Below are 9,851 nucleotides of genomic sequence, written 5' to 3' on the forward strand. Positions count from 1 at the left end.
TAACCATTTCACGACACAAGAAAAAATAAGATCACTAAGATCTCATATCTTACATTTATAAGAGAGTTCCAATGCCCTCATATCATAACTGCAAGATAGAATGAGTTTTATTCTATCTTTAAAAAATAAGTAAATACTGTTTTTGTGCTTTGGAAAGTATCTTAAAAGCCAAGAAGTAGTAACGCTTTACAAAAATGCCAAGTGCTTAGTCTAGCCCCTTAGACCACTTGGTCATCCTGACACGTTTCAAGTGCTTTAAAAAAATCAACTAAAATTGGGCCCAGTGGACCCTGGATGGAATTAACACAACCAATCTACTGGATTTGGGAGAAGTGGCACCACTAACATGACCTGAAGCTGACACTATTCCTGCCTCACCCACATCCCCTCAGCCCACAAGCATCCTTGCAGCTCCCTAAACTCCCAACACCTCATCTTTCTGCCTGCGGGCTTCCTTTTGCTACAGGTGCCTGCCTGCTCATCCTGTGTGGAGGGTTGAAAGTGCCTGGAAGGTCATACCCCCAGGAGCAACCCTCACCCAATGAGGAATCAAAATTAGTGGATAAATCCAACTTCTTCACCTCACCCCCAACAAGACAATGTTGAGGTGTGTCCCACAGTCTTTCGCTGAGTCCTCAACAGGATTAGGCCCTCATTGCCCACAGCAGTAGCCATCTCCTTAATAAATCATTAGCTATATGGATGAAAAAGGGGCCACATACTAAACCTGACAAGCTCAGGAGAGGCCTGTATGGCCTCACTTACAAACTCAGAGACCTAAAGCAACCACATGGGATGGTCTGAAGCATAAAAATCCCTAACTAAAAGTAGGTTATAGCAGATAGTCACATTCTAGGCCTGTAGCTTCCTTGACAAGGGTGGATCTTTACCTTAAGTGAGCCTGTCTACTATCTTTTGAGTCTAAGATAATATACCTTTGAAATATCAGAGTAGTAGCATCTTTTTTCAGACCCCTCAAGGCAGAATTGAGATACCAGAGCATGAAACCACAGAACCACTCATTGTGATCTTGTTCCCCACATACCATCACTATGTGTTGCACATCTTAATTATTAGCTATCCCGGACCCACCAATGTAAAAGAAACGTGTCTCTCCATTTTACTTTTTATCCAGTGCCAGAGATCCCCACCCCATGCTTTCTCCCGCCCCCGTAAGCTATCCCCAGTGGATTTCACATGACCCTCCTTTGATTCTACTGTATAAAATAAGCCGAAAAACTGCCAATCTCTAGAGCATTTGCTCACTCCATTGAGATTTTGCTTTCTGGCAATTGTTATCAGTTTGACTCCAATCAACTCATAAAAATTCTCTACAGGTTTGGACTTTTCCTACTTGGACGGTGGCCTTGTCTCCTTTCCCTGCTGCACTTCCCCACTGCCTTGCTGTTTCCTTGAATCACCTCCAACTACACTACAAAATTTCCTGTTTTAGAATCTGCCATTGAAACATAGAACCTACACCAAGACACAAGGTGAAACCACATAATAAAGCAGCTGCAGCTCCCAGAGGCATTGGTGGGGCTATTCTTGCTCTACCTGGAGGCCTCGCCAGGATTGCCGTCAACACAGAACAGAGAAAAGTGGGCTGACGCAAGCAGGCCAAGCAGTGAGGAGACTCGTTAGTGGTGGTGGATTGCAGTTTAGGAGAAATAATGCTTGTAGAGGTCATTAGAACAAGTTCTAAAACCATCAGAAGTGCTTTCTCCAATTGACAAAAAGTCGGAATGGGCTCCCGGTGGGTGGCAGATGGACAGTCTGGTCTCATTTAAGAAACAGCTTGGGCAGTGAATAACCCTGGGCGTGGATTCCAGTCCAGGCCTCTCTGCCTTCAACTGACGCCTCTACCAGGTAGGGATAATAAACTTCACCAAGTTGCCTGGAGTAATAATGGAAATCATGGGTTGTAGCAGAATGCTAGGTGTTTTCCATCTTCTTTAGCAAGATAATTTGCCAGCGACCTTGTAGTATAGGCAGGGCAGAAACTCATCTCCAAGTCTTGTTTTAGAAGAGGCACCGAGTCCCCTTTAGTCGAGTAAATGAGGGCTCTGTAGGCATCAGGGACCTGGGAAAGAGTACAGCAAGCCCTGTTTTGTGCTGGATGCAGCTTTGCTCCTTTAAAGGAATGTGGCTCCCAGCTTTCCTAGAGCTCGTTGCAACCTCGGAATGGCTGTGTGAGTGAACTGGGACATGTGAACAGCAGGGACCCTGGGGCTCAGGTCTCAGGGAGAGGGATTATGTGTGGCTGGGGGTGGGGAGAAGGCAGCTCCTGTGAGGCATTTCAATATCTACAACAGCAACAAGGTCAGAAGATTCAGTACCCCCTCTTTCCCTCCCCCACCCCTGCCCCAAGCTCTGCCTCCCACCTTAGAGGATTCCTTCACCAGCTCAGCTAGTGCATCCTCTCCTCTGGTTGCCACCAAAGAGACACCATCACTGTTTTGTCCGTGTCCACCTCACTGTAGTTCACAGACAGCAGCACCTGACCTCTGGCGTCCCAGAGCAGCATTCTGGGAACATTCCTGATGAGGGCACCTAGCGTGTACACTCTTCACAAGGGTGGTGCTGGCCACCCTGGCACCTTGGTCACTGTCAGCCATGGAGAGGCATATGAGGCAGGTAGGAATCCTCTCCCAGTGAAAGCCACAAGCACCAAGGCATGGCTGATGCAGAGCAGGGAAGGGCCAGAGAGCCCTGCCCTGGAGTTTTGCATCTATTTTCAGCAGGTGAGGGCTTGTGTGGCTCAGCTTCAAGCTTGCTATCCATACCCAGAACTCCACTAGCACACCAGCAACCAAGCAAAACTCTCCCGCACATGCCCAGTCAATGTTTAGGATGTTAGCTCCCTCCCTGCATCAGTTTCCTATTGCTGCTGTTAACAAATTACCACAAGCAATGGCTTGTAACAACCCAAATTTACTATCATACAAGTACGGAGGTCAGAAGTCCGAAAGGGGTGTTCGTGGGCCAAAATCAAGGTGTCAGCAGGGCTGCCTGACTTTGGTGGGCTCTGGGGAAGTCTGTTTTCTTGCTTTTTTCCTGGAGGCTGCCTGCATTCATTGGCTTGCAGCCCCATCCTCCATCTTGAAAGCCAGCAACTTCCTCCAATCTCTCCCTGACTCTGACCCTCCTCCCTCCCTCTTATAAAGCCCCTTGTGATTACATTGAGCCCAGCCGGACAATCTAAAATAATCTATCTCAAAATACTAAACTTAATCACATCTGCAGAGGTACTTTTCCCATATAAAGTAGCATATTCACAGGTCTCAGGGATTAAGATGTGGACAACTTTGCAGGGAAGGAATTATTAAACCCACTACATTCCCCTGCACCTCATTTCCTCCCACCCCCACCTTTTCTTTAAACAACTCCAGGCCTTCTGTTTATCTCCCGCTGCGTTCCATCCCTTCATTGGGGTTTGTTGCTGTCACAGCCTCAGTGCCAACATGTGCTTGGGTGATTCTCAAACTAATGCCTCAGGCCATGTGCCTCATCATAAACAGAGCGGGTGATCTCCTTGCCACCCCCAAAGTCCCACCTTGTCTCCACGCCCAGGCCACCACCCATCACACCTCCAGACACCTGGTCCTCCAGCTTCAAAACCCCTCCCACCCCACTTCCAAAGCCTACTACCTTCCCTCAACCTTGCAGTCACATTCGTGGTACTCCGCTCTTTCATGTGGTTTTCCCAGCTTCCAATGCATTTCCTGAAGACAAATCATCATACCCTACCCCAGTGGTCGGCAAACTGCGGCTCGCGAGCCACATGCGGATCTTTGACCCCTGGAGTGTGGCTCTTCCACAAAATACCAACTTCTGCGCATAGGCCACGAAGTTTCAATCGCACTGTACGTGCGCGCCCGCACATGGTATTTTGTGGAAGAGCCACACTCAAGGGGCCAAAGAGCCGCATGTGGCTCGCGAGCCGCAGTTTGCTCACCACTGCCCTATCCCATTGCTCCATTCTCCTTTTCAAGGACCTTTGGTTATCTGTATTTTTGTGATGAGGAAAGTGTTATTTAAAATATAAAAAGGAAAGATCAAATTCAGTCTCCTCTGCCTTCTCCATACAACAAACCCATAAACTTCCCTCTATCTCATGGCCCCTCATCAGGAATCCCCATCCCAGCTGAGATATCATTCACCAAACAGTGAGCACCCGCTCTGCGTGAGGTTCACACATTGCGGAATTCAGCCTCCACCCTTATCTAGACCATCTCGTCTCCAACAAATCAACTGGTTCCGTCCGTGAAGCAGACCATGATGATGTAGCCAAAGTGACAAAACCGTCCAACAAAGAGAAATAAATATAAATCAAGCTTTACATTAGATGCATTGTAATAGCTACTATTTACTGAACATTTACAATAAACCAAGCACTTTATAAACATCTCATTTCACCCTCATGACAACCTTATCATCCCTGATATTTCCATATTTCAGATAAGGAAAGTGAAACCAGAGAGGCTAAGACCCTTTCCTATAGTGACACAGGCCTCAGTGGCAACAAGGTTTTCAGCATGAACTTGTCTGACCCCAAAGTCCATGTTCTTCGCCACTGGCCTACATTGGACTACATTGTCCAACTTGTTGGTGGACAGCCAGATGGAACTTTTCCTACAAGACAGTTTAAAGCCGTGGTTCTCAACCTTCTGGCCCTTTAAATACAGTTCCTCATGTGGTGACAAAACCATAAAATTATTTTCGTTGCTACTTCATCACTGTCATGTTGCTACTGTTATGAATCGTCATGTAAATATCTGATATGCAGGATGGTCTTAGGCGACCCCTGTGAAAGGGTCGTTCGACCGCCAAAGGGGTCGCGACCCACAGGTTGAGAACCGCTGGTGAAGGCTGGGCTGGCAATAGAGGCAGGAGCCCAGCAGCCTCCATGGAACCTATGTTCAAACTCAATGGTGTAGCCAAGGTCTACAGCCTCTGGACAAAGCAGAGACTCTGGACGAGCCCCGAGGCTGAGAGGCAGGGCAACCCCAGCCGCAGCCTCCTTCTCTAGGCTGCACTGCATGGACTCACACCAGGCTCTGCGCCCAGCGGAGGAGGCAGCTTGCCCTCAGCCAAGACTCACTGCAATCAGCCTCGGTCCTCCCAACAGCCCATGGCCTCCGGCAGCCCAGTGCCTGTGCTCCTGGAGAAGGCCTCTCAGGTGGCCACATGTCTCTGGCCAGTTAGACCACAAACATCTTGAGGTGGAGTCCCTGTCTTCTATTTTCTGGCTTCTCTACCTTCCCCCATAAGGACAAAATCCATGCTCGTCATACTTGTTAGTTAAGCCACTTAAATGGCCAGATGACATTGAGGCAAAGGACAGAGTGACCAAATTAAGTAAATTACTTTAAAATTAACGATGATGAAATAAAGATTAAGGAGAAATTATTTGTTATTGCTGTTTTCCTGTGTGAAAGGTGTATTTTTAGTAAGAGCATATAAAAACTCCTTGAATATATTTCATTCCTACATTTGCACCTTGACTAGATATCTTGCACAATTAGTCATCTGTGCAAAGACAGAAATACTTGATTTGGATACATTCAAATGCAAGAGGCAGGAAATATAATGGTTATATCCTGATTTGGAGAATAAGACCTTGATTTGAATTCTACCTCGGTGACTTGCTGGTTGACATGGACGCATCATTCCACCTCTCTGAGCCTCAGTTCTCTCATTTGTGAAATAGTAATTAAAAGTGCCTCCCTGTTCATACCCATTAGAATAGCCATTATTTTAAAAAGAAAAAAAACACAGAGGAAATAACAAGTGTTGGCAAGAATATGGAGAAATTAGAATCTTTGTTGGTGGGAATGTGAAATGATACAGCTGCTATCAGTACTTCCTCAAAAAGTTAAACAGAAATATCATATGATCCAATCATGCCACTTCTGAGAATAGACCAGAAGAACTGAAAACAGGGACTTGAACAAGTATTTGTACTCCCACATTCAGAGCAGCCCTATTCACAATAGCCATCAGATGGAAGCAACTTCAAAGTCCACCAACAGATAAATGAATAAACCAATGTGATCTATCCATACAATGGACTATTATTTGGCCAAAAAAAAAAAAAAAAAAAAGAATGCTACATGCTACTGTGCTACAATATGGATGAACCTTGAAGGCATCATGCTAAGTGAAATAAAGCAGATACAATAAGGACAAATATTGTATAATTCTACGTATATGAAGTAGCTAGAGTGGTCAAATTTATAGACATAGAAAATAGAAAGGTGGCTGCCAAGGACTGGAGGGAGAGAGTAATGGGGAGTTATTGTTTAATGGGTATGAGCTTCGGTTTAAGAAGATGAAAAACTTTTTGAAATAAATGGTGATAGCTGTACAATAATGGGAATATGCTTAATGCCACTTAACTGTACACCTAAAAATGGCTAACATGATAAATTTATATACAATGGATTACTAGTTGGCCATAAAAAAATGAAATCTTTCCATTTGTGACAACATGAGTGGACCATGAGGGCATTATGTTAAGGGAAATAAGTCATAGAGAGAAAGACAAAAACTGTATGACTTCATAGATAGGTGGATCTTTTAAAACACACACACACACACACACACACACACACACACACACACACAAGCTCTTAGATACAGAGAAGAGATTGGTGGCTGCCAGAGGCAGGAGGTGGGAGGATGGGTGAAATGGGTGAAGGGGGTCAAAAGACACAAACTCCCAGTCACAAAATAACTAAGTCCTGGGGATGTAATGTACAGCATGGAGATATAATTAATAATACTGTATTGCATATTGAAAGTTTTTAAGAGAATAGATCTTAAAAGTTCTCATCGCAAAAAATATTCTGTTGCTATGGGTGGTAACAGGTGTTAACTAGACTTACTGCAGTAATCATTTCACAGTATATACAAATATCTAATCGTTCTATTGTACAGCTGAAACTAATGTAATATGAGTTAATTATATCTCATTCTTTAAAAAGGTGAATTTTATGTTACATATATTTACCACAGTTAAAAAAAAAATGTCCCTTCCTTTTGTTTTGTTTACTAATGAATGAACATTAGTAAAGCAGCTGACAGGGCCTGGCACATAGTAGGGGTTACTAAATTGTAGATATCACCGTCATTGGCTTTAGTGCTCAGAACCAATGGCTGGATCTCGACCAACCCAGGGCCTACCAGTAGGACTCAACAAGAGCAAGCCGATGAGTAGAGAACCTCAGACTGAGACATGAGGGGATTATAATGAGACAGAAAGAGAGCAAGACAACAGGCCCCTGGGGAGACCTAAGCCCCAAAAGCACCCCAGGATGAAAAGAGGAGCCCTAGAAAGACCCAGAGAGGAAAACCTGCAGGGCCTCACAGGAAAGAAGGCCAGAGCGGGGCTGCCAGAAAAATGCAGGACACCCTCGTAAACTTGAACATCAGATAAACAACGAGCAGCTTTTGTAATAAGTAGGTCCCAAATACGGCATAACCTGTTTTATCACATGAGACATACTTATCCTAAGAATTTATTTATTGTTTATCTGACATTCAAATTCAGCTGGGCGTCCTGTGTTTTTATTTGCTAAATCTAGCAATTCTAGGCCAGAGGCCTGGCTCATCCTCCAACACTTTGCCCTAAGTCGTTTCAGATGCTTATACTAGTAGATCCTAGAATACCTGGTATCTGAATGGACAGGGCCGAGGATGGATTCGGATTCCTTGCTTTGCAAATTTATCCCTTCACAGTTGAGGTCCTAGAAATAGCAAGCTCCCTTAAACGACTTAACATAGAAATTAAGTTTTTGAATTTAAATTTGCAGCCCTGCTGTTGAAGGAGCCCGCCTGTCCAAGTTTAAGGCCACGCAGGCCACAGTCCCAAAAGCTGTGGTTCTGCTGGCTTCTGAGAGCAGAAGAGGGGGAGTAACCCATACCAAGGTCCCTGCAGACAGAAAGGTCTGGTTGATAAAGGCTAAAGCACTACCCCGTGTCTCTCCTCCCCAGACCTCGGCTTCAGAACTGCCCCAACACCTTCTGCCCAGGCTGCCCTGGCCATTTGCATACAGGACTGCGGATTTCTCTGAAAGCAGAGACCTAAAAAAAGGGCTTTGTCTATGTAAAACCAAACACAATTCTCTCGCCTCCGCCCTAAACTGATTAAAAGCTGGAGTCATTTGTTTTGTTTTGAGAAGTGCCAGGGTTTATGCTCGAGGTCCCCCCTTCCCTCCTCACTATTTCCAGCTGCTGAGGCACATCAGTGTGAAAGACCACACACCAGCAGGCCCAGCGCTGCAGAGGCCTGGTGGAGATTAAACCCCAGGCTCTGGGGAGGGTCTCGCGCCACCCGCCCCCCCGCCCCCCCGCCCATGCAGAAGGGGAACTGAGGATGGAGAGCAGAGTTCAAGGACAGAGCCCACCCTGGATTCCCATTCACCGCAGCCAAGCCTTACCCATCCTACAATCAGACAAGGAATGGTCAAAGGCAAGTCCGAGGGACAAATGAGAACACTGTCCTGGAGGTGGCCAAAACACCTTCCCCTCAACCTTTTTATTTTTTTAAATTTAACCAAATTTATTTACCACTTAACAAACTTCATTTGAGGGGAAACCTGGGGGCAGAGGGTGTGGGTTTTCATCCCAGCCCCACCAGCTAACTGGGCTACCTGGAACCATTTTGCCTCACCGTGGCAGTCTGCCTGGCTTTCCCACCAGGGAGGGCACGAACCAAGACTAAAACCAGACGAATGTGTGGCTGGGTTATTTTCATGGTCCCACTTGGGACCACCTGAAGGAGTGTGCTTGTTGCTCACTCTGTTCATTGTTGACCTCACGGATCAGAATGTCGGAAGCTGGGTGCTGGCGACCTGGTGGCCAGCACAGGGCCAGCCATCAATCAAGTCAGGGCTCCTAAAGTTTGTTTTAGTGGAATGAATAGCATGGAAGGTGTACTGACGAAGGAAGGGAGCTGCCCTCCCCACCTGAGCCTACCTCTTCTCTGCCTTGTGACCTGTTTTCTCAGGATCACAAGGGCCCTTTTGAATGCCTGGAGTTCCTGGCTATTGTCTCACCCCAAGTTCGGAAGCAAATGGGGGTTAAATGTATGGTGTCGGGCATTGGAACCAATGTCCTCCCCAGCAGTGCTGAGGGGGTCTTGAGTACATGGCAGGGGTGTCCCTTCTGAGCCTACAACACAGAGCCTTCAATGAACCCCTCTTCCTGACCCTACCTGCCAAGTGCCCTACCAACAGAATGGGGTCGTCCGGGATTAAGGAAATAAAAATGGGCAGAAGGTACTTGGGGCGGAGGCCAGAGTTTCTGTGGCCCCAGGACAGAAACAGGCCTCGGCCAGTGATCCCAAGAGCGGTGGGCAACCTTCTTCCCCCACATCAGACTGTCGGTGCTCATTCTCTCCCTTCCTCCCCCCTCCCTACCCCCACTCCCACCCAAATGCCATAATGAAAAATTCATGTTAAAAGCTTCCCATACGATCTGATTTTCAACACTTTAATGGGATTAATTGAAGCAGGGAGTGTAGTGAGCCCACGGCCCTTCCTCCCCAGGGTCCCCCCACCTACAACTGCCACTCCCCCCAACTTGCCCCTTCCCCATGCTTCTCTCTCTTTCTAAACTCTATCACTGCTTTTCCTGTCCCTTTCTCCCCCATTCACAACACCCCTTCTCACTTCCTTCCAGCTCAGATCCTCTTCCTCTCTGTGCCCGGCACTTTTTAAACTCCAGTAAAATTTTCTCTTTCCCAACGGAGGAGAGAGCAGTTTGATTACTTAAAACCCTGATGAATGGAATGTCTAAATACTCACTGAATTGGATGTATCTAAGGAAATTTTATTTTCTTCGGG

Source organism: Myotis nattereri (assembly GCF_964212035.1).
Source record: "Myotis nattereri genome assembly, chromosome: 1".
In the NCBI taxonomy this organism is placed as follows: domain Eukaryota; kingdom Metazoa; phylum Chordata; class Mammalia; order Chiroptera; family Vespertilionidae; genus Myotis; species Myotis nattereri.